Raw genomic sequence first — 10612 nt, forward strand, 5'->3', positions numbered from 1 at the left:
CTTTTGGGTCTCTCACGTGGGTGCAGGTTCCCAAGCTTTGGGCCTTCCTTAACTGCTTTTCCCAAGCCAAAAGCAGGGAGCTGGAAAGGAAGTGGAACAGCTGAGATACAAACTGGTGCCCAAAAGGGATCCTGGCACATGTGAGGCTATGAACTTACCCACTAGGCTACTGTGCTGGGCCCCCGATTTTCTATATTGCCTGACTCAGCACCCTGTTGTGCTTATTTTAAAATTATTTTGCTTGTTATTCTTCAGTGATGATACAAATGCATGCTGTACTATATTTACAACATTTGAGCATCCTGAATATGTCTACATAGATTTCATTGTTACAGAGATGTCTAGTTCCTGATATTTTCTTCTTCCTTATTATCATCTTTCCCTTTAATTTGAATAATTTCCATCAACACTGCTTGTAAGACAAGCCTGGTAGTGATAAATCCTCTCATTTTTGTTTAGGAATATCTTTATTGTTCCAGACCTCTTGACCAGCATTATTTTTTTCCTCATCAATGTGGCACACATCTCATCCTATCCATCCCACATGTACTATTTGTTGGGTTTTTCTTGCACATTTGAGCAGTCTCTCTTTAATCTTAATTACATCTTATCATAGAGAGACTTGCTAGTTACATCTGACTGCCAACTTTTGGCCTTCCTGTGTGGTTGTGTCTGCCTCTAAGTTCAGACATTTTCTGCTTTTATCTCCTTGGATATGCTTTCTATCCCTTTGTTAATACGAACTCCAATTGAACCACAATTCAGATATTTGCTTTTTTTATGCCCTCCTAAAGTTTCCTCTCTTTGTCTTCATCCCATTTGTTTCTGTCCTCCTCCAGCTGCAGATTTTAAAACTGTCTCTCTTTGACCTCACTGATTTTATTTTCATCTATTACGCTATTGATATGTTTCGTGCATTGGTTTACACAGCCATCAAATCAATTTTACTTATTATGAAGAATTCCCAAGACTACTATTCCCTGACATAGAACAGTTAACATTGGCAGCTCAAGTTGCTAAGAATACTACTGCTTAAATTAATGCAAGTGTTTATGAGTTTAAGACTATAGACTTCCGTTATTGAAATCTTTAATTCTGTGTATGTGAAAATCAGAAGGTTTTGAACAGCTGTTTAGGAAAAGTTGCCAAGATGTAGAAATGATGTCTGTGCCTCCTTTTCAGGTGCAAGTGTCAAATATTCACATGATCTTTGTTGTTCCCACCACCAACAGTCCTTTTGACCATAGGTAACTTTACAACCAAATTCATCCACTGGCTCTACCTGAGAAATGGCACAATCCAAGTATTCTTGTATTTCTATTTCCAGTATGGTAAAAACATTATAGTTCTTCAATCTTGTGTTACAGCACCCTTTTCTATGATTGCTACAAATATGATACAAAATGTTTTCTTGTTCTCTTGTTCTCTTGTTCTCTTGCTTCCATGGAAATGGCCAGATCTATCTTTCAGCTCTTCATATTTTGCCAATTCAGTGAACATAGTTTTGCTTTTCATGAGGCAGGGTGGCAAGTACAAAATAAGGTACATCATAACTACTCATTAGTCTAATAGCTGCGTCTGTGAAAAATAAGAATTTAAAAAAATTATTTATTTTTATTGGAAAGGCAGAGAGAAAGAATGACAGAAAGATCCTCCATGTGCTGGTTCACTTCCAAAATGGCTGCAATAGCCAGAACTGAGCTGATCTAAAGCTGGGAGCCAGGAGCTCACTTCAGGTCTGCCATGTAGGCACCTGGTCCCAAGGTTTTGGGCCGTCCTCTGCTACTTTCCCAGGCCATAAGCAGTAGCCTGGACCAGAAGCAAAGCAGCTGGAACATGAACTGGCACCCATATGGGATCCAGGCACTTGCAGGCAGAGGATCAGACTGCTGAGCCGTAGTACCAGCCCTACACATTAAGAATCTTATATTTTTATTTGCAAGCGTTGTTTATTCTCATTAGGTTTTCTGTCACCATGAAGACAAACACAGGGAACCAGTTAGTTGTTCTTTTAAAAACAGGTCCTTCCTTGAATAAAGCATTGCTCCAAGCTGACATCACCAATGTCGGTTTATCTATCTAGTATGCCTTGGTTGCCTGGATAGTATATTCTCCCTGCAAATTATCTCTCTGCAAACTTAGCACCAGGTCTTGTGTGATCTTTTGCATTTATTTCATCAGTTCTAATGTGATTTCTGCCAAGTCTTTCTCAAAGTCTGTTTTTGGATTCATTGTGATAACAACGCGGTGCACAGTGTCTAGAAGGGTTTTCTCTTTTCAAATGAACCATTGTTTGATAACACATTATATTTTCTGATCATTTCATTACACCTAAAGAATGGAAGGTAGCACTCCACCTGTGCAGTATCTGCTGTCATTTGACCTTGTATCCATAGGCTGTGATCAGACAGTGTAAGTAGCTAATGCTAGTTTAAAATTAGTTTTAAAATTTTCTCCAAAGTTTGATTTTAGTTCAGCTTATTCAAAAACACAGACAGGAAGGAGAGCTTGGCTTTTCTGGTGCTGGTGCATCACATGCCAGGCTTGGAAACCTTCACATGTCCCTTATGTTTATCTAGGCAAATCCAATGGCATCATGCACAGTAAACTCCTCCCAACAATCAAGCTTATTACGGGATTTCTTTCCTCTTCCATCAAAGCCAACCCAACCTGTCTGTATCTAGGTCTAAGGGACCTCATGGTGGACCATTCAACTCTGCATGAGCTCTAGACATGACAGGATGTGTTGTGGTTGTGTTTTCCTTGCATCAATGCTTCAGTTGCTTTACACCCATGCCATTCCTTTACTTCTCTGATTTGACAATAAAGCCCATCTGACCTAATTGCAAAACCAGGCCCTTTTTTACAAAGGCTCACCTGCCATTTGTTAAGTACTGTAGAGCTGGTTTTGTTCTTGCTTTTTCCTTTTATTCCCCTTCCTGACTGTCTTTTAAAGTTTTATGAACTTCTGCTTCCTGTTTCTACAGCCCTGAATATGTTACCTCTTTTTAAGAGTAACAAGCTTGAGCGCCCACCTGAATTACTTAGTTGTTAAATCCTTATCTTGCATCTGCCTGGATCTCATGTGGATACCGGATCAAGTCCTGGCTGCTCCACTTCCCATCCAGCTCCCTGCTTGTGGCCTGGAAAGTCAGCAGAGGATGGCCCAAAACGCTGAAAATTTGTACCCACATGGGAAACCCAGAAGAAGCTCCTCACTCCTAGCTTTGGATTGGCTCAGCTCTGACCATTGTGGCCATTAGGGGAATAAATCAGCAGATGGAAGTATTGGGGATCCCTCTATGGGGACCTCAACGCAAGATATGCTGGCCTTGCTGAGAAGAAATTTGGGACAAATTTTTCTGGGGCAATGCATACCAATTTTTTTGCAAAACAAACAGGTTGTAAAAGTTCCAATTTAGCTAAATAATAGCACACACAAGCTGCTTTTAATGATAGCTCAAAAGGGATTAGGGGAAAAATCCCCAGGTTCTGAGCCACCATAGGAGCAATCATGAGTTACAGGAATGGACACAATAAACAAACATATCTAACTAGAAAAGAATCTAACAGAAATTTGTAGTCAGACACTTTCAGAACACAAGACGAAGAGGAAGATGATGATGAAGATATCTCCTAAATCCCCAGGCACTCTGTGTGTCAACAAGGTGGTCTGCAATCCCTGCCTTCTGCTACATTCTCAGTCTGCTGAGAATGTTTGAGATTTGGGGTCCCTTGGACATTTGGTGGTCTGGTTCAGGAGGCAAACCTCCACAATTAATAAATCTCCACAGAAGAGTTTTCTGTCTCTCCTATCTGCATACCTGTCTTTCCAATAAAATAAAATCAATCTTAAAAAAAAAAAAGAAGAGTTGCAAATTTGAGTAGATACAGCCAAGCAGGGAAAGAAATCAGTATGGCAGTGGTGACTGGCCTCCCCTGGTCACTCTCTTACCTATTATATTCATTGTTTGCTTCTCCAAACAGACCATCTAACACAATGGGTTAACCACTGAACATTGCATGGAAGACAGGGAAGAACATGAGCAGTGAGAACCAGAACATCAATTTCTCTCTTCTCTCCTTGCTCTTTCCCTTTCTTGTCTGCCCACAACTCACATCATACTCAATGGCAAAATCCTGGAAGTGTTTATCCTAACATTAGCAGCAAAACAAAAATGCTTGTTTTCACCACTTTCATTCAGTACAGTGCTGCACGTTCTAAGCACAGCAGCTTGGCAAGAAAATAAAACCAAGGCATTGCGCTTGGAAAGGAAGAAAAAAATGATCTATGATCTCAGAAAACTTGATCTTATATGCAGAAAATGCTATAAATTACACACACACACACACACACACACACACACCAGTTAGAATGGACAAAGAATTCAGGAAAGTGGCCAGATAAAATTCTACATGCACATACACACAATCAATTGCATTTTTATAGGCTAGCAATAAATAATCCCAAAAGAAAGTTATTCCTTGAGATTTTCACTTACAACAGCATCAAAAAAAGAATTAAATATTTAGGAATAAACATTGGCAAGAAAATTAAAGGCTTGAATACTGAATAGTTCAGAACATTGCTGAAAGAAACTAAGTAAGATGTAAATAACATCCATCTTCATGGATCACGAGACAATGCTGTTAGGATAACAATGCTATCCAAAGCAATCTACCCATTAAGTGCAATTTCTATAAGTATCCCAATGACTCCACCCCTGCTTTTCTTTTTGTCCTGAAGCAGAAAAATCTATTCTAAATGGACATGGAATCACAAGGCACTTGTGATTCATATAAAATCTCAACTAGTCAGAAAAAATTGTGAAAAAGTACAACAATATCTGATTCTCATTTCCTGATTTCACAACTTTCTATAAAATTGGAATAATTGCTGTGGTGCCACTGATATGGGCATTGTATACATAAAATTTTAATCCAGGTTCTTACCTCTTGAAAAGATAGAAATACTAAAGCAGACTCTAGCACTACATGCACATATTTAACAGTGAGAGAATTAACATATTCACCAGCACATGTGAAAATCCACATGCAGAGAAATACCCAACATGAGTGGGCCAAAAAAGAACTTAATGTAATAGGAGCAGGAAAGTGGAAAATTCTGATCTGTGGTGCAGTGAGAAAAGAAGAATGGTATCTCTAAGTGGAGCCCATAGCAGAAAGAGCTGTTTTGCACATCTTGTCATTCTTTTGTAGTATTTATGTATTTGAAAGGCAGAGTTACAGAGAGAAGGCAGGAGAGGGAGAGGCACAGAGATCAATCTTCCTTCTGCTGCTTCACCCCCAAATGGCTGAAACAGCTAGGGCAAAGGATTTGAATAGACAATTCTCCAAAGACACACAAGTAGTTATTAACACGTGAAAAGATGTTCGGCATCGTTCATCATTACAGAATCCAAATTGACATCATGAGATGATATTTGAAGCACATTGGGATGAATGCTTTCTTTTATTTCTTTTGTGATGATTTATTAGTTTGAAAGGCAGAGTCACAGAGAAAGGAATAGGAGAGGGAGAGAAAAGCAGAGAGAGAGAGAGAGAAAGATTTATCCCCTTTGCTATCTTTCTCCCCACATGGCTACAATAGCTAGAGCTGTGCAGGTCTCCTACAAGGGTTTAGGGGCACAAGCACTTGGACCATGCGCCACTGATTTCCATTGAAAATAGAGCAAATGGGACTTTAGGGCCCGAATGGGATGTTGGCACTGAAGGCGGTGGCTTTACTCACTATGCCTCTTGGCCGACCCTGACTTTTGTTCTGTTTTATTTATTCTTTTTATTCTTTTTATAATTTTAAAAAGGTTTATTTCAGGGGGTGGGGATGTCAGATATACAGACAGGAGGAGAGACAGAGAAGAACATTTTCTGTCCTATGAATCACTCCCCAAGTGATGGCAAGCTGGTGCTGCGCCAACCCAAAGCCAGGAGCCAGGAATTTCTTCCAGTTCTGCCACACGGGTACAGGGTCCCAAGGCTTTGGGATGTCCTTGACTGCTTTCCCAGGTCAAAAGCTGGGAGCTGGATTGGAGGATGGGTTGCCAGGATTAGAACCAGCACCCATATGGGATCTTGGCATGTTCAGGGTGAGGATTTGAGCTGTTAGGTCTCGGCGCCGGGCCTTGTTGCATTTTTAAGACTAAAGAGAATGTGGTGCTGTCAAGTTTGGAATTGTTAAGATCAGTAGTGCTGGCTTCTGCCAGTTGTGTCTATTTGCAACCCTCTGCTAGATCAGGACCTTGCCTTTGAACTCCCTTAATGTGTTTCATAGTGGCAGAGTTGTTACTTTCTAATGAAATGCCATGTAACTATCATTTCTTCAATAATTTCTGTATTTTGTGTTCTGTTTAAAAGTGTGGCATATTCTGGAACTGAAGTTTTCTTGCTACTGATTCCTCTAGGAGCTTTTATGTTAGATTGCAGTTTTTCTTTCCTGTGTAGACTTAGAGTCATTTTCAATTTCATTGTCATCTCTGATTTGAAGTACAGGTGAAGATTTGTGTTACCTTTTCAATCTTTATTTTTCCTGACAGCATTACCCAGCCTCAGGCATATGGTTAAGACATGGAGTATTGAGAGCTTGCTCCTGGCTGGAGGGAATGTCAAATGATATCGTTTCTGTAGAAATAAGTTGGGTATTCCTCAGAAAGCTAAACATATGAGTTGCCAGTGCCATTCATAAGTATATACTCAGAACAACTAAATGCCAGATGCAAAGACAGATGCATGCTAATACTCTGAACAATGTCATTCACAACTGCTGACCAAAATGTAAGAGCAACCCAAGTGCTCAGAGCAGACACATGGATGAGTAAGACGCAGTCTATTCATGTAAGAGGAAGGAGCTTTCAGTCTTATGAAGTTGTGACAGGTGATACAGGATGGGGAAACCATAAGAACCTCAGCTAAGTGGGCGAAGCCTGAGCACAGATAGAATATGATTCCATATACAGAGGCATAGCGTAGAGTGGAGGTTATTGGAGTCTTGGGAGGGCGGAATGGGAGTTGCCTGGTGGAAGAGGACTTTCATTCCAGCATGATGAAAAGGTGCTGGCAATAAGGCAATGTTTGCATAACCTTGCATGGACCACATGCTAAATGCCTTTAAAAGTATGCTGAAAATATTAAAATGGTAAAATTTATGTCAAACATTTTACTACAATAAAAGGCCGCAAATAGAAAGTTACATGGAAAAATTGCCTTAGTTTAAAAATAGATGTCCTTGGAGAAAAGATGTGAATAATATGGTACATCTAGATACATACAATCATTTTCTCTGGAGATTATGATTCTTTATTTTACTCTTCTCATTATTTTCCTACTTGACTTTGATAAATTCATGTGACTTTGTGGACACAACATTTTAGATGAAGAAGTGTAATCTAGAAGTCATAGTGGCTGCCCCACATTAAATAATTAAAGACAGAGAAAAATGTAAAGGAAAAGCAAACCATTGTCAGGCATAGAACCACGCAAAGCATAGCGGGGGTGTCAGAGAACAGAAACAGTGGGGCAGGCTTTGGTACTGCACAGAGAATTGCATGGGGTGTCTAAGCCATAGGGCACAGAGAGGAGCCCACACACAACCTGGTAGACTCCCTAGTTGTAGGGACAAGAATTGAGGATTTGGGGGCAGCCAAGGCAGCCAGAATCTGCAGGGCAGAGAAGCAAAGGCCACAAAAGGAGAAACAAAATGTGTAGATGTTTCCCTTTAGCTTTCTCCTGAATGCTAACTGGTGTACACATGGGAGGCTGGGTGGCGGGTGTAGGAGAGATCCTCTTATGCATCTTGCAACTTCTCTGCAAGTTTGAGACGATGTCTACAAAGGAAATTGTTAGGCTGTGATTGTTGTTACTATCTCACACAAAAGGATGCTAAATGCTAACATCCATCAAAACAAAGCTGGAGTGACTTACATGTCATCAGCAAAAGTAATATCAGAGGTGAAGAAAAGAGTGCTCTTTGAAATATTAGTGTCCACTCAGCAAGTCACAGCAGTCCTCCTCCTGTGTGCACGGATGGAGATTTCAGTTGTGTCCAATATTCATGTATTACAAACTTCAGAGATGCAGATTTTTTAAAAAAGATTAATTTTTATTATTTTTTCATTGGAAAGGCAGATATACAGAGAGGAGAGACAAAGAGGAAGAACTTCCGACCGATGATTCACTCCCCAAGTGAGCTGCAACGGCCGATACTATGCCGATCCGAAGCCAGGAGCCTCTTCTGGGTCTCCCACGCGGGTGCAGGGTCCCAAGGCTTTGGGCCGTCCTCGACTGCTTTCCCGGGCCACAGGCAGGGAGCTGGAAGGGAAGCGGGGCTGCCGGGATTAGAATCAGCACCCATATGGGATCCCGGGCGTGCAAGACGAGGACTTAACCACTTGTGCCACCGCGCCGGGCCCGAGATGCAGATTTTTGTAGATGATGGCATTCATACGCACCATGAAGGCATCTTTACTTTTCTGGATTTTTGTCTCTGACACAAAGAGACAGACTTCTCAAACCAACACACTTTCAGTCATTTCGGGACTCACCTTGGCCCTTTCACAAATTTCCAGAACTCCTTACCTTCAGAGTTGATTCAGAGTTCTGCAGTATTTGCATACTCTTCCAGGGTGCTCCATTTTCCACCTGATTTTTTTTTTTTATAAAATGCTTACCATCTGCTGTCTCCAAATGTGCACATTAGCAGAAAGTTGAAATTCAAGTGGGAGTAGGATTCTGAGCCAGCTACTCTGATGTGGGATACAGGCAATTCAAGTGTCAGCTTAACCTGCTATGCTGAACACCAAACTTCTCCCTTGCTCTAACAAATGGGATTGCTAGGAACTTTCAGATCACACACAGAGCTTGTGCTCCAGCTTGACTTCCAAACCCATGTGCTGTCAGTGGAATGGTGACAGGAGGAGGGCCCTTAAATATTGAGAGAACACAAGAACTCTTGGCATAATTAAGGATTCATTTTTCCAAGAAAGATTGCTTAATAGCTGAATTTTATAGGAAAGGAAGGAGGGAGAGAGCTGATCCAATCTGAAGTCAGGAGCTAGGAGCTTCTTCAAAGTCTACTACCAGGTAGGTTCAACGGCCTAAGAACTCCAGTCATCCTCTGCTGCTTTCCCAGTTACATTAACAGGGAACTGGACTGGAAATAGAGCAGCTTGGATTCAAACCTACGCCCACATGGGCTGCCAGCACTGCTGGCTTGCCAGCATACTCCCTTTGCCTTCTGCACTGTGAGGATGCAGTGTTCTTTCCCTCCAAAGGATACAGCTCTAATCAGACAACTGAACCTGCTAGCAGCTGGACCTTAGCTTCTCAGTCTTGGGACCATGAGAGAAAGTAGAATACCTTTGTTTACCAACATCCTACACTGTGGCATCTTCTCTGAGCAGTATATAACAGGCCACAGCATCTTGCAGGAATTATCTAAGGGATCACACTGTTCCAGATGACACAGTGAGAGGATGTGAGGTCTGGAACCACCATGGCGATTTCTCCCTCCATCCCCTTCCTTGGCAGGTGTGTGAAAAGTAAGTTTGGAATGAAGCTTAAGGGCCCAGCATGAAGGCTCATTGGCTAAGTCCTCACCTTGCATGCCTTACATGTGCCGGATCCCATATAGGCACAGATTCATGTCCCAACTGCTTCTCTTCCCATCCAGCTCCCTTCTTGTGTCCTGGGGAAACAGCAGAGGATGGCCCTAAGCCTTGGGACCCTGCACCTGTGTGAGCTACCTGAAAGAAGTTCCTGGTTCCTAGCTTTGAATCAGCTCAGTTCCATTGTGGCCACATGGGAAGTAAATCAGCAGACAGAAAATCATTGCCTCTTCTTCTCTTTGTAAATCTGCCATTCCAATAAAATAAAATAGTTTGTTGAAAGTGAAGGTGAAATTGAAGCAGGAGAATGATAGAAAGAAATCAGCCTGCTGCTAACATCACTGGGCCACCTGTTCATACCAACCGCTATCTTTCCGGTCTGAATAGACAGAACTATCTTCCTTTTTACTTTAGTCCACTAATTCCATGCTTCACAAGGTATGCATCGTCTTTCTGAAGTCTCAACCACAAGTTTAAATTAATCTTGGAGTAATTACAAGCCTTAAAAAATAACAACTTAGTGCCTTAAAAATGTTATAAAAGTAGTGCACATTCAATGATCAATACAATAAACAAGAAAATCTCATCAACTGCCAATGTTTGCTCTTCCCAACTTGAGGTAAATATTTAATTCTGACATGTGTAATGGAAATCGGGTTTCAGCCCAAAAGCTTGGTAATCATGATGTCAGTCAGGAAACCACTGCATCCAGAATGTGGTTGGTTCTGAGCCCAGGACTCGCTGGAGAGACCCAGAGGCACATGGCTTGCCTTTTCCAACTGCTGGCAGCATCTCCACCTCCACCTTCCCTCTGTTCACTTCCCAGGCTGCTGGGGCTTTGGAGCCTTGCTCCCAGATGTTTCCAGTTTCTGTTACAGCACAGGGCTGCCTTACCAGGAGCTGATCGGCCCTGGAGCCCCTCAGCTGCCACCTATGTTGTGACTTCTGTCACAGAGTGGGCCATTCAAGTGCTTGCAGTGTTCAGTTGTGTG

The 10612-nt window shown here is 41.7% G+C and overlaps 1 pseudogene; it reads right to left on the reverse strand.

Annotated features, from left to right (window-relative positions):
* Positions 1-2403: 2403 nt before the first annotated feature.
* Positions 2404-8628, reverse strand: LOC121167083 (annotated as a pseudogene).
* Positions 8629-10612: the final 1984 nt, after the last annotated feature.

This window comes from Ochotona curzoniae, unplaced genomic scaffold (assembly GCF_017591425.1).
Source record: "Ochotona curzoniae isolate NIBS_2020 unplaced genomic scaffold, NIBS_Ocur_1.0 patch312, whole genome shotgun sequence".
NCBI lineage: Eukaryota > Metazoa > Chordata > Mammalia > Lagomorpha > Ochotonidae > Ochotona > Ochotona curzoniae.